This window comes from Bombina bombina, chromosome 1 (assembly GCF_027579735.1).
Source record: "Bombina bombina isolate aBomBom1 chromosome 1, aBomBom1.pri, whole genome shotgun sequence".
NCBI lineage: Eukaryota > Metazoa > Chordata > Amphibia > Anura > Bombinatoridae > Bombina > Bombina bombina.
Window position 1 is genome coordinate 985205645 of NC_069499.1, and position 12236 is coordinate 985217880.

Here is a 12236-nt window from a genome sequence, read left to right on the forward strand (position 1 = left end):
CAGAAGGCTATTTACTACTGGCTGGTGATTTTAAAATGGCCCCCCAACATCCACTCGATAGGCTTAGACAGAAGTCTGTCCCACTCAAAATTAAGAGAGATAACTTGGAGTCTAAACTATTTTCTAAACTTTTCCGGAATTTGAAACCTTATGATATTTGGAGGATTCAAAATCCCGATCTCAGGGACTTTACGTGTCACTCGAAAGCTCACAAAACGCTTTCAAGAATTGACCTCAAAAGTAGTTACTGAGATTCTACCTATCACTATCTCAGATCACGCCACGATCACTCTAGAATTTCACTCAAACCTCTCGGAGAACAGGAATTTTGGCTTTTCTTTCCCACGATATTTAGCAACTGACTTAAAATTTAAAAACTGGCTTACCTCTAGATTTAGGGAATACACGCGTTTTAACCAACAACTTATCTCTAAACCTGCCCTGTTTTGGGAGACTGCGAAGGCGGACCTCAGAGGGGAAATATTAGCATATACCATTTCCATATCTAAAAAAATTAAAAAGAGGGAAAGTGAAGTATTAAAGGCCGTCACTAATGCATATAATCGCTATATCTTATATAAAACGCCTGAAAACTGGTCTAGGTACAACACAGCACTGGCAGAAAGAGATTCCTTCTTGATTTATAAAACTACCCAGAGAGATCTTAGGTTACAGGCTAAATTATACCACTATGGTAACAAAACAGGGAAGCTTCTGGCAAACTTAGTCAAGATTGAAAGAGGTTCCTCCATAATAAAAACTATAACAAATGGTAGCAAAAATGTCAACTCCTCTGAAGAAATATGTAGAGTATTTGCAGAATACTATGACTCCCTGTATACCTCTAAAGCCTCCAATACTACAAAGAGAGAAAAATTCTGGAACCAATTAGTCTTTCCAACCTTGACTCCTGATCTACTTGCAACATTACAATCTCCTTTTACTGAAGCAGAAATCTCTACAACGATTCAAAGATTGTCCTCTAATAAAGCTCCGGGACCCGACGCACTTCCAAATGAATTCTATAAAATACTAGCACCCGAGATATCAAAGCATTTAACCTCACTTTTTAATGACATCTATATCTCAGGTAATATTCCAACCAAGGAATTTGTTGCGTCCTATACAACTCTTATTTTAAAACAGGGGAAGGACCCAGATAAAAAGGAGTCATATAGACCCATCGCGCTCCTAAACACAGACTATAAACTTTTTACATCTATTTTAGCAAATAGACTTCAACCTCTGCTTTCCACCATTATACATAGAGATCAGGCAGGCTTTCTCGTAAAGCGAAATTCATCCGCTAAGATAAGAGAGGTATTCACGACAATAGAATATTTTAGGATGTTGGACACGGGGGGGAGGACACCCCTGACATGGCGATTATATCTATCGACGCGGAAAAGGCGTTTGACTCGGTACATTACGATCACCTATGTTTTACGTTACAGCAGTTTGGTCTCGGAGGTAATTTTTTTCGTTCTTTTAATAACCTATATAGTAATGCATCCACGATAATTTTAGTTAATGGTGACATGACTCCAGACATAAGACTCGGGAGGGGGACCAGGCAGGGGTGTCCTCTCTCTCCCCTTCTTTTTGACCTGGCTATTGAACCACTCGCTATCCAAATTCGCCATCAACTCGAAGGGATTAAAATCAAGGGGAAAGAATTGCAAATTGCACTGTATGCAGATGATGTCCTGGTCTATTTATCCAATACAGCTAGAAATATTCCAAAGCTTCTTGCTATCATAGATCAATTTGGTTCCTTCTCCGGATACAAAGTAAATGTTTTAAAATCAGAGCTCTGTTGGCTTAAACATACTAAGGACTCTTGTGTAAATATTCCATTTTCTATAGTTCAAGGTCCATTTAGATACTTGGGTATTTGGATTTCCCCTAACCCCAATGCCTGGTATGACTTAAATGTTCTCCCGGTACTTAATAGAGTTAGAGAAGCTTTCAAAAACTGGCAAAAACTTCCCTTACCCTTGTCAGGACGCATTGCACTCTATAAAATGACTCTCCTTCCCAAAATTTTGTATGTGCTTCAGAACACATCACTTATTTTGAAAACAAAAGATATCTTATCCTTTAACTCAGCACTCCGTTCTTTTCTATGGCAGAATAGGAAACCCAGGATCTCTTTTTCTAAACTAATGCTTCCTGTAGAGCAGGGGGGACTCTCGTTACCAGACATTCGTTTATACAATGCAGTGTTTCAGGCCAGAGTAGTAGTGGACTGGCTAACTAACGCTAACTATGTAACAAGTCTTGAGCTGGAAAAAAATATAGCTCACCCACACTCCCTAGTGGCCCTCCTACATTGTAATAACAATAGAATCCCGCCTAACCTAAAAAAAATAAAGTCTATTTATAACCCAATCCAGATGTAGAAAAGGATTTGTTCCATGTTACATATTCAAGTTAGAGTCTCACAATATTTACCACTGTTAAATAACCCACAATTTCAAGCTGGAATACAATCAGCTCTTTTTACCAAATGGGAATCCCTGGGTCTCCTGAATATTTCTCAACTACTTGACTTTCAAAACAAATGTATCAAGACTTTCGACTCACTCAAAGAGGATTTCCATCTTCCTAATAAAAATTTCTTCGCTTATCTCCAAGCACGACACTATGCCCTTAAATTAGTAAATGATTTTGGCTGGGAGTGGTCCCTAGGTATACTTGAAAAATGGCTTTCATTAGCCAAGACTGGCCTCACATCGATTTCTTACATATATCAGAGACTGACCTCTCTTAAAGGCCCAGAAATGCTAGAAAATTTGCAGGCCAAATGGACAGCAATACTATCAGAAGACTTAGGACCCCTGTAGTAACTTTATCAATTCAAGCAATCGCACATGCTACCCTCTCCGCTACATGGAGGGAGGCGCATGTTAAATTACTACATATGACATACTTTTCCCCAGAGAAAGGAACTAAATGTCGAAGTGTCACTTTCAATAAGTGTCCAAAATGTTCATACCCCTCGGCTAATCTTATTCATATGTTTTGGTACTGCCCAAAAATCAGAAACTGCTGGTTAAAAATTCAATATTGGCTTATTAACTCAGTGGGAATCTCCTCACTGACACTCTCTTCCTTAAACATAGTCTTTCCCCTGGAAGACCTAGGCCTCCCTAAGGATAAACCTAAATTAGTCATTTTAGTTATCCTTGCTGTTAGATATCTAATATTGAAGAAATGGAAATCGAAAGCAATCCCAAGTATATTAGAGGTAAAAATTGCCTGAAGAAACAGTGCATAATAGAACAACTAGATACTAACCTTCAGAATGATCGAGAGGTGAGAAGTTTCTTCTTTAAATGGTCGGACTTTATTAAAGCCTTGCCCTCAAGTGAAGTTGAATATCTGACCTACCCTTTTAGAAATACGGAGCTGGTTCTCTTGGGAACCTGGTAGCCCCCCGCAGTTAATTTAAAGAGAAGAGGGGAGGGGGGGGAGAGGAACTGATAAAGTTCTTGTCCTCGTCTTTTGCCCTGTCCTGTCTTTTCCCCTCCCCCTCTTTATTCCCTCCGCCTCCCTTCCTTCCCCCCCTTTCTTTCTTTTTTTTTCCTTTCTTTCTTTCTTTCTTTCTTTCTTTCTTTCTTTCTTTCTTTCTTTCTTTCTTTCTTTCTTTCTTTCTTTCTTTCTTTCTTTCTTTCTTTCTTTCTTTCTTTCTTTCTTTCTTTCTTTGTACCTAGTTTTTATGGCTTAAGTTGTATAATAGATATAAAATGGAAAAAAGGGGCATCAGATAGATAGGTTAAAAGTGTTAAGCTGTTTATTGAATGTAAAAACTAGGAATTCACTGTACACTTTAGACCGGGCTCTGCCATTATAAGAATTGGTCTTGTTGTTTATCCTTTTTTTTATGTGGATTTATGTTGTAACAAACTCCTGATGCTTGTCAATAAAAAAAAAAATAAAAAAAAATTGCATGCTCTATCTGAATCACAAAATATTTTTTTTGGTTCAGTGTCCCTTTAAGCACAGGATATAAAAAAAAGAGGTTCCAGTCATCTACATATTATTATTTATAGTGTGAATTTCACTTGTATGTATTGCATTGAAATGTATTATTTCTGTTTATGTTATATGGTAACTCATATCAGCTGTATTATTTTTGCACAACCTCAATAAAAAACTATTGAAATAAAAATAAAAAAAAGATTTTATATAACATTATAAAACATTATTTTAGTGCCGAATCCAGAAATGCTAAAATTGGTAGTTATTTTCCGCTTAGTATACGGTCCAGTCAGCTTTGTCTATCTGATGTGACATGAAGCAAGCATGCAGTTGCGCACTAAGCTATCAGCTATAGCAATGGCTGAGACGGCTCTTTATGCACGTGCACAACTCTGCAATTGCTATTTTTTTCATTGGCATATCTTGAACGCCCAGTAGCGTGCCCGTTTGTGAGCAGGGGAGATAGAGTGCATGTGAGTAACAATACATGTCAATTATACCTACTCGGTTTCTTAAATGTAAGGGAAACATCTTTGAGGAACTGTAACAAAAGAATAGAAAGTATGCTGGAAAAGTAACAACAAATAAAAAATGCCTCAACCTGTACACAATATCAGTATTGTTGCAGACGCAGTTTCATTAATTGTGCAGTAATAATTTAATGCACAACTAACTAATCCAATCACTCAAGAGTTTATTAATTTTTTAAAGAACAGTCTTCAAAACACATTCAATAGAAAAAACACTTAAACTACAGAAAATCTAATAAAGATCACCTAATTTTTACAGGTTAGTGTTAAAGAATATGATACAAATGATACAATGTACAGATATTGTAAGATGGTAAAAAAACAACAATCTGTTACAAAATGGACTGAGGATTAATACTCTTCTTAGTGTTTAGACTGCTGCCTTCTTTCAGTCTCTCTCCAGGGACTGTGATAATTACAGAGTTTTGATAGTAGATGGCGCAGACCTTAGTATTCAATTTAGGATATGTAAATATCTTTAAACCTTCTGCTGGCAAGAAGAAACAGGCTTGATGTGCATATAAAAGCCAATTCATAAGAGTACAATATACTCATAAACTTTGTTTAAAGGAAGGAAGGTAGAAACTAACACCTAGATTTAGAGTTTTGCGTTAGAAGGGGTGCGTTAGCTACGAGTGTTTTTCCCCCCCCGCACCTTTTAAACAACGCTGGTATTTAGAGTTCTCTGAAGGGCTGCGCTAGGCTCCAAAAAGGGAGCGTAGAGCATAATTTACCGCCACTGCAACTCTAAATACCAGCGTTGCTTACAGACGCGGCCAGCTTCAAAAACGTGTTCGTGCACGATATCCCCATAGGAAACAATGGGGCAGTTTGAGCTGAAAAAAAACCTAACACCTGCAAAAAAGCAGCGTTCAGCTCCTAACGCAGCCCCATTGTTTCCTATGGGGAAACACTTCCTAAGTCTGCACCTAACACCCTAACATGTACCCCGAGTCTAAACACCCCTAACCTTACACTTATTAACCCCTAATCTGCCGCCCCCGCTATCGCTGACCCCTGCATTATACTATTAACCCCTAATCTGCCGCTCTGGACACCGCTGCAACCTACGCTATCCCTATGAAGCCCTTATCTGCTGCACCTAACATCGCCGACCCCTATATTATATTTATTAACCCCTAATCTGCCCCCCCAACGTCGCCGCTACCTTACCTAAACTTATTAACCCCTAATCTGCTGACCAGACCTTGCCGCCACTATAATAAATGTATTAACCCCTAAACCGCCTCACTCCCGACTCAAAAACCCTATAATAAATAGTATTAACCCCTAATCTGCCCTCCCTAACATAAAATATTAACCCAAATCTGCCGACCGGACCTCGCCGCTACTCTAATAAATGTATTAACCCCTAAAGCTAAGTCTAACCCTAACCCTAACACCCCCCTAAGTTAAATTTAATTTAAATCTAACGAAATAAAATAAATCTTATTAAATAAATTAATCCTATTTAAAGCTAAATATTTACCTGTAAAATAAACCCTAATATAGCTACAATATAACAAATAATTATATTGTATTGTATGCTATTAGCATTTATATTTATTTTACAGGCAACTTTTTATTTATTTTAACTAGGTACAATAGCTATTAAATAGTTAATAACTATTTAATAGCTACCTAGTTAAAATAATTACAAAATTACCTGTAACATAAATCCTAACCTAAGTTACAATTAAACCTAACACTACACTATCAATAAATTAATTAACTAAACTATCTACAATTACCTACAATTAAATCAACTAAACTAAATTACAAAAAAAAAACAAACACTAAATTACAAAAAATAAAAAAAGATTACAAGAATTTTAAACTAATTACACCTACTCTAATCCCCCTAAAAAAATAACAAAGCCCCCCAAAATAAAAAAAATGCCCTACCCTATTCTAAAATAAAAAGTTAACAGCTCTTTTACCTTACCAGCCCTTAAAAGGGCCTTTTGCGGGGCATGCCCCAAAGAAAACAGCTCTTTTGCATTTAAAAAACATACAATACCCCCCCAACATTACAACCCACCACCCACATACCCCTAATCTACCCAAACACCCCTTAAAAAACCTAACACTAAGCCCCTGAAGATCTCCCTACCTTATCTTCACCACGCCGGGTATCACCGATCTGTCCAGAAGAGGGTCCGAAGTCTTCATCCTATCCGGCAAGAAGAGGTCCAGAAGAGGGTCCGAAGTCTTCATCCTATCCGGCAAGAAGAGTACATCCGGACCGGTAGACATGTTCATCCAGGCGGCATCTTCTATCTTCAACCATCCGGCGCTGAGCGGGACCATCTTGAAGCAGCCGACGCGGATCCATCCACCTCTTCCGGTGACTCCCGATGAATGAAGGTTCCTTTAAGTGACATCATCCAAGATGGCGTCCCTCAAATTCCGATCAGCCAATCGGAATTAAGGTAGGAAAAATCTGATTGGCTGATTGAATCAGCCAATCAGATTCAAGTTCAATCCGATTGGGTGATCCAATCAGCCAATCAGATTGAGCTCGCATTCTATTGGCTGATTGGAACAGCCAATAGAATGCAAGCTCAATCTGATTGGCTATGTCGGTTGTGGCTTGGTAAACTGAGGACAAGGAGAAGCTCCAATTAAATGTATGTAAAAATTGCTTGAGTAAAACAAGCAGTAACTTACTCCATCATATATTGAATTCCGGCAATGTCACAGCATAAAGGCAAAGTGATACTTCAATCTTGATAAAAATGCTTTAATAGCTCAACGCGTTTCAATGTATGCAAATGACTTTTTCAAGAGCAAGTAAAAAACAGATAAAAACAAATGAAAATTTTGTGGACTGTGACGATAATTGCCGGTTTAAATACAGGTGACCTATGTTCCAACTTCCTGTGAAAAAAATTATTAGAATAGCACAAAAATAAAAATTCAATGTATATTGTATTTGTACTTAGCCAAAAGATTACATAGTGACAATATCGTAATTTCAACTATGCCGATATGTTAGCTAATTGAATTTTAATGTAATATTCAATGGTTAGGTACGTATGTATAAATGGACCAATCACATTAGTACATGCTGTATCGCCACCAATGAGAAGATTTAGAATGAATAGTCCTCAAACAAGTAGTGTTCTGTGGGTAGGTCCGTTTCAGGTCCGCATATATCACATGATCATAAGCCTATGGCAGAAGAATGTAAGCGTGCCGTATGTTGAATAGGAGGTTATGAAGAGATCTTATCCAAATTGCGTCATATGTTAATCCTATGTGGGAAATACGTTACCTTATTTTGAGGCAATCTATAAAGCAAATAACAAGTGAACAGTAAATGTTCTTAATGAGACAAATAACAAAAATACATTTATGTACCATAGTTATGTTTGCTTAACACGTGGATAATAATGTTTTTAAAGAAATAAGTATATATAGTAAAGTCACATTTACGTAACATAGTTACGTTTACATTACATAGTTGCATTGAAGATGACAAAAATTCAGGACAAACACCCTTAAAGGATTTTTTAGTAGTAGTCAGTACTTAAAGTGAATGTAAATTTTGATGCTAAAGTGCCCAGTTTTTAAAAATTCGATTAAAAACAGGGGCACTTTAATTCATCAAAATTTACATTTCACTCCTGTTGTGAAAAAAAAAACTTACCTTTCCTTGACAGCTGCTCCTGCTTCCTCCACCCATCGCAAAGCCTCTTCCTGGGTCTAAAATGAGGAATCCGGCTTCTTCCAATCACGGCATTGAATCAGACACTGATTGCCCCGGGGGAAGCCGTGATTGGAGGATGACCTATCCATCATTTCTGAAATCAGAAATGGCTTGCGACGACCGCTGTGAAGATTAAAAGGTAAGTATTTTTTCACAACATGAGTGAAATGTAAATTTTGATAATTTAAAGTGCCAATGTTTTTAATCAAATTTTTTTAAACCGGGCACTTTGGCATCAACATTGACATTCCCTTTAAAGGATCTTTATAGTGGTGTTCAGTGTTTAAAGGATATTATTTTAAATGCGTGAAACCTTAACATATGTGGTGAAACATAAACGTTTTGGTATATCTTATACTAATAACCAGTGCAGTTATTTTGGGAAACTATTTGTTGGATATCTATTTAAGTCATACCAAATTCAATAAAGTGCTATTATTTAGAGTGCTATTTAGCAATAAACCTAATATTATTAAACATTATCTGTCTGTAACATTTTTCAAGAAATTATTAAATATGAAATTAGTGACATAATATAAAAAATATAAAATAAAATTTAGTGCTTAAATTAATAAAATTTTTAAACAAAAGCTGCTATTTTGATATCATTAAGTCCCCAATTATTGTAAATTCTTAAAGTGTGTATCCACCAGAGCTCTCTTTTATCCAGTTCATCTTCCAGTTTTCCTCCCCTCCAGTGTGTGGATACTCTTTCTATGCCTAACCAAAGAAAATTTTTGATGTCAAATTTTTTACATAGATTACAATGTACTCCATGGTCTTCATGTTTTTTATCAATTTTATTTAGATGTTCTAGAATACGTGTTTTCAAGAACCTAGTAGTTTGTCCTAAGTATTGGATTTTTCAGCTACATTGTAGAAGGTATATGACATTGGTGGTCTTGCAAGTGATGAAGTCTTTAATTAGGAACATTTTACCTGTAGTTGAGGATACAAAAGTTGTATGTACCCGTTTAGTGTAGTTACAGCCTTTGCAGCGACCACAGGTATAGAAACCTTTTAAATTTGAAATAGATATGGGAATTTTAGGAGTCATACCTTTTATAAGGGAGGTGGCTAACTTCTGTTTAAAATTGGTGCCCCTTCTAAATGTAATCTGTGGTCTAATAGGTATAATTTTTTCTAAGATTTCATCACTTTTTAAGATGTGCCATTGTCTCCTGATAATGTTTTTGATCTGGTTATGATCAGAATTACAGGTAGTTATGAACCTTGGAAATGATTGTTTGTCTGTTGGTTTTCGATTGCGACCTTGTAATAATTGTTCCGATTTAAATTCTTCACTTCTTGTCTATCTAATTCAAGGATTTCTTCTTTATATCCTTTTTGCAGAAGGTCGCAAACGAGAACCAAAATAACTGCACTGGTTATTAGTATGAGATATATCGAAACGTTTATGTTTCACCACATGTTAAGGTTTCACGCATTAAAAATAATATCCTTTAAACACTGAACATCACTATAAAGATCCTTTAAGTACTGAACACTACTAAAAGATCCTTTAAGGTTGTTTGTCCTAAATTTTTGTCGTCTTCAATGCAACTATGTGATGTAAATGTAACTATGTTACGTAAATGTGACTTTACTATATATACTTATTTCTTTAAAAACATTATTATCCATGTGTTAAGCAAACGTAACTATGGTACGTAAATGAATTTTTGTTATTTGTCTCTTTAGGAACATATACTGTTCACTTGTTATTTGCTTTATAGATTGTCTGAAAATACGGTCACGTATTTCCCACATAGGATTAACATATAATGCAATTTGGATAAGATCTCTTCCTAACTTCCTATTCAACATACGGCACGCTTACATTCTTCTGCCATAGACTTATAAACATCATGTGATATATGCGGACCTGAAACGGAACTACCCACAGAACACTACTTGTTTGAGGACTATTCATTCTAAATCTTCTCATTGGTGGCGATACAGCATTGACTATTGTGATTGGTCCATTTATACATCAGTACCTAACCATTGAATATTACATTAAAATCGAATTAACTAACATATCGGCATAGTTGAAATTATGATATTGTCACTATGTAATCTTTTGGTTAAGTACGAATACAATATACATTTAATTTTTATTTTTGTGTTATTCTAATAATTTTTTGTGAGTCCAATTTCCTGTTTTTCACAGAAAGTTGGAACATAGGTCACCTGTATTTAAACCAGCAATTATCGTCACAGTTCACAAACTTTTCAATTGTTTTTATCTGTTTTTTACTTGCTCTTGAAAAAGTCATTTGCATACGTTGAAACGCGTTGAGCTATTAAAGCATTTTTATCAACATTGAAGTATCACTTTGCCTTTATGCTGTGACATTGCCGGAATTCGATATATGATGAAGTAAGTTACTGCTTGTTTTACTCAAGCAATTTTTACATACATTTAATTGGAGCTTCTCCTTGTCCTCAGTTTACCAAGCCACAACCAACATATTTGTGGGGTTTTCTTCAGACGAGTGGATACCATGCAACTTATGGAGTGAGTATATTGCACTCTTATTAATTGGCTTTTATATGCACATCAAGCCTGTTTCTTCTTGCCAGCAGAAGGTTTAAAGATATTTACATATCCTAAATTGAATACTAAGATCTGCGCCATCTTCTATCAAAACTAGTGTTAAAGAATACATTTCCCCATATAATTACCCAGTGTGGGCATAAAAGGCTCAGTTTTTTTGGCTCCTTCTCTAGTGAGAGCCAGATTACCATTAGCTGTGATACCGTACAGAGGCACGTGTCCAGGAGCACAATTAACATTACAATTACTTATCATCACTAGTGCACCATTAAAATATATTAATAGCCCACGTTGTAATAGTCCTGTATTCTACACACCCACCAAATTATCTATTGCGTTATCAAAAAATAGCTAAGATTACTGTGGTAAACAGATTAAAAAGAAAGACCACACTCTCATATTTGAGACAAATATTAGAGGATAGTATCTCTTTTTTTTATCAATATTGTGTATTGGTTTCAGAATAAATGATAATAGTAGGAAAAGTTTATGAAAGATAAATCAGTAGAGATTTAGTAGATCATCATTTTTATATCATTTGAATTTCCATACGAAAAAACTGAGTTAATATAGTTAGTTTGAGTTTAAAGGGACATTAAACCCAAAAAAATTATTTTATTATTCAGATAGAGAATAACATTTTTAAAAAATGTCCAATTTACTTCTATTTTCAAAAATGTTTCATTCTCATGTTATTTTTTGTTAAAGAGATACCTAGGTAGGTAGCGTGCACATGCCTGAAGCACTACAGGACAGGAAATAGTGCTGCCATCTAGTGCTACTGCTAATGTATAACATTGTTGCAAAACTGCTGTTATGTAGTGCTGCAGACACGTGCACACTCTTGAGCTTCCATTTCTGCTTTTCAAATAAGGATAACAAGAAAATGAAGAAAATATTATAATAGAAGTAAATGAGAAAGTTGTTTAAAATGTTATGTTCTATCTAAATCATGAAAGGAATAAAATTGGGTTTTATGTCCCTTTAAGTACACAATTAAACATTATGCAAATTCTGAAATTAAATTCCACTGTGAAAGAATATGTTGTATGCCCTATAACTTACTATAACTTACTTATTAATGTATTGCTGAAATTCAAATACCCCACGCTTTGGCCTCCCACTTACTTTTTTGTTGAGCCAATGGTTTGAAATATTCTTCAATCTGCGCTCTAACTACAACAAAAGTGCCATATGGCTAGACCACTGATTTGAGAACAGTTGAAACCGTTAGCAGCAATCATTTAATACCGTGATTCATCCTTTTCCTGGTTCACAGAAAAATGACAAATTCCAATACAAGGTCCATATACATCTTTAACATTTATTGAGGTTTTTTCTTCCTTAACTTTTAATACTTCACTTATGACAATCCAAAAATATAACAAGAGTAGTGCATTTTTTGTTCATTTTTTTGCTGATAGAAGTTTATTAAAGGGACAGTCAAGTC

At 35.6% G+C, this 12236-nt stretch overlaps 1 protein-coding gene across 1 annotated transcript in view; it reads left to right on the plus strand.

The window, feature by feature from the left end:
* COL20A1 (collagen type XX alpha 1 chain) overlaps positions 1–12236 on the plus strand; it is a 478350-nt gene that overhangs the window by 191962 nt on the left and 274152 nt on the right. The gene's annotated exons all lie outside the window — the stretch shown is intronic.